The sequence below is a fragment of the Dreissena polymorpha genome, chromosome 3 (assembly GCF_020536995.1).
Source record: "Dreissena polymorpha isolate Duluth1 chromosome 3, UMN_Dpol_1.0, whole genome shotgun sequence".
NCBI classification, from domain to species: domain Eukaryota; kingdom Metazoa; phylum Mollusca; class Bivalvia; order Myida; family Dreissenidae; genus Dreissena; species Dreissena polymorpha.
In genome coordinates, this window is record NC_068357.1 from 80,780,231 (window position 1) to 80,783,381 (window position 3,151).

At 32.7% G+C, this 3,151-nt stretch overlaps 1 protein-coding gene across 1 annotated transcript in view; it reads left to right on the forward strand.

The window, feature by feature from the left end:
• Positions 1-1,340: 1,340 nt before the first annotated feature.
• The window catches only part of LOC127872357 (caspase-1-like), an 11,963-nt gene continuing 10,152 nt past the window's right edge, over positions 1,341-3,151 (forward strand). Inside the window, exon 1 of the mRNA XM_052415689.1 lies at positions 1,341-1,541. The gene's annotated coding sequence lies outside the window, so the exon portion shown is untranslated. The remainder of the gene's footprint in view (positions 1,542-3,151) is intronic.

Sequence of the window (3,151 nt, forward strand, 5' to 3'; positions counted from 1 at the left end):
TGATAACGGATCATGTAGGAACGATGGTTAAAATGTGCAAAATGTAATCACAAAAGCTCACTGTAAGTAAGTTGTGCTCATAAGGTCTAATAAGGACTCTTGCTAGGTACAGCTGTGTAAGATATGACAGAGCACTGTGAACAGGGTTTTTGTTTAAAAAAAATTGTTAACAGACTGGGGTCCTTAACGTTCCATGTCGTTTTACTGAAACTGGTAAATGGAATTTCATTTTTTTTTTGCTAACATAGACTTTATAATTGAAAAAAAGTTATTTCATCATTATAATACAATTAGGAGTATAAACAATGCATCTTCTGAAAACAAACGTGTAGACCAGACAAGGATTTTCATGGGATTAAAGAAAAATACTATTCAAGTGCATAGTCACAATGATGGTATTGTTCTGGTTTTGTATATGCGTCCGACATCAATTAGTTTTGATTGAACACTTCTCACTATCAATAGACCAGCTGTCTATAATCTTCCTTGTTAAGAGGAAATCTTACAGTTCTCAAGCAGTGGTTGAAATGTGCGGTTACAACTTGGTATTGCCGCAAAAACATCCTTCTGCAGGAAGTAGAGGGTGAATATTAAATTATTAAAATTTTAATGTGCCAATAAAAATAATGCTACTTGAGGTTTTTATAGACAGTGTTCGACAATGACTTTTTCTGTGTAAGATATTTTTTAGACATTCTGATTTTGCGAAACGAAGGGATTTTTAATAATTCAAAGATAATTTTGAAGTAGTCCGACGGACATCTTGGACACAAAAACAAGGAGTCCGAGTCTCATTTTCTGGAGTCTCGGACCACCGGACTCCCGTTAGTGTCGAACACTGTCTAGTGTAATCAAACTTGATTACAAGTAAGTGTATATGCAGCTTAACAAATGGACTGAACAATTAGTTGTGTGTGTGCCGATATGCTGATAGTAACATTAGACTTAAATAAAGTCTGCATGTATACTCTAAGTAGTTTGAGGTAAAACTTATATAACGTGTTTGCAAAAAGGTTTACATCAGATAGATTTAATTCCAGCTTAACAGACTTAACAGCTTAAATACACATGGGGCTTGATAGAGCACCTTTATAGAGTTAAACACGTAGTTATAACTATAACAGGTGCTCAATTTACGAAATTTGAAAATGGTTAGTAAGTGAACTGTCTAGTGACATTTAAGTAGAAATGTAGAAGAGACGCAATAATTTATTATATTATACCACATAAAATCAAAAGTAATCATTCATGATACAAATCAGGTATCTGTTGTTAATCTATAGTTAACCTACCCCGGAAATATAACGTTACGCAGGTTTTTGCAATTGAAAACATATCGATCATATCAAGTACTCGCTTTATGTAACTGTGTTGCGGGTTGTAGTAACAGTTAAATGTTAAAATTTTAAAACTGATATAGATATAAATAGTTATACGTTATATTGAATTTTGATCTACAATTATCCACTTATAAATAGCGTTGGCAATTAAGATAAAACGCCGGATAAATAGTTTCTGGATATTTGGATCTGTACGTTTAGGTAATAAATGTATTATATTTCGGATAGTATATTTCGGACACGGCTAATGTGATAATAGCCACTGTGTATTGAGTTCATTTTTAGAATATAATATCTCTTTCAGCAAAGCAAGTAGTAGATGATATATTATATGCGCCGAACAGGCTCATTTTAATTGTAGTTATATATTTAAAATATGTTCGTTCAAGAATTTGTTTGTACTTTCGATTTAGAAAAATAAGATCTTTCTGCAAATATGTGAGTAGGCTCTTCTGTCCACCTTTTATTCTCTATGGCGGTGTGAAGAAGATGAAAAACGAGAACATCTTAACTCGAAATCTGGTATAAATCAACATTTTTTATCAGAACGATACTAGAAATAGGCGTGTGTGTGGTTTATATTTATAAAGCATATACAAGGAAGTTTTGTTCGTTAAACTTATAAAAAGTGAGTTATTATTATTCGGGTCAAAACAATGTCACAATCTGCATTTTTAGAAACACAAAACGGTTCCCACTTTAAGAGCAACATTTATGACTTAATCTTGATGAAAGTTTGTAAGAATATGCATCTTGACAATTTCTAGACAATATCAAAGCGTGTGTCCAAATACTAGGTACACATGTTAAATCTTAGACAAACATTTTATCACGCTAGAAATAACATTTATGACCCAGCGTTTTGCGATGACAATTGTTTATAATATTAAGGCCAAGGTGAAATCTTGATCAAGTGTTTCAAAAGTAAGATGATACGGTCAAGACGACATATTTATGACTCAATCTTTTTGAAACTAGGTCATAATATCTATATTAAAAACATTTAGGTCTAGTTTGAATCTGGGTAAGGTGTGTCCAAGCACAAGACTAACAGGTAAAATCGTTAGTTTTAAACATGTTAGCGCACTAGAAGCCATATTTATGACTCAATATTGATGTAATTTGGTCAGAAATTTGAACTTTACAAAACCTCAATCTAGTTTAAGAGAGGTAAAATAACTAACCTTTGGGTATCAGTTTTGTATTGTTGTAATTCGATGTTCGATTAATTATATGTCCCTTTTCAATGAAAATGGAATTTAGCAATTCTTCTTTTCGTTTGTACGTCTCTCAGTGAGTACGAAAATGCCTGTCTCAGAAATAGCTTTGCCATATATTTATGGATTTGGTAACAGCTTTGCTCAAATAATCGCCATCATAAAACAATGTTACACTTATAGCACCCGTTTCCAAACCACAAAGGGCAAGGTATAATTAATGATAACAGGTGAACTTAGCCCATAAAGCAACTTAAAAGTTCGCGTCTCGGCCATGGCTTTAACATTTATTAATATTTTAATGTATTGGTTTGAAATAATTTTGCACGAATTTTCCCCGTTTTAAGACAATGTGTGGCACGTGTAGCATCCGTCTTCCTACTTCAAAGGTCAAAGTAACACTTTTTTTTAAAGATTACATTTTTGAATTCACAAGCTAAACAATGATCGTCTCTACCTTAACATTGCCATATTATTATAAGAGATTTTGAAATAGCTTAGCACAAAAAATACCATCATATGACGACGTGTTGCAATAACAACCGTCTCACTCCCTACCTTAAAGGTCAATGTCTTACAAATGGGTCAAACGCT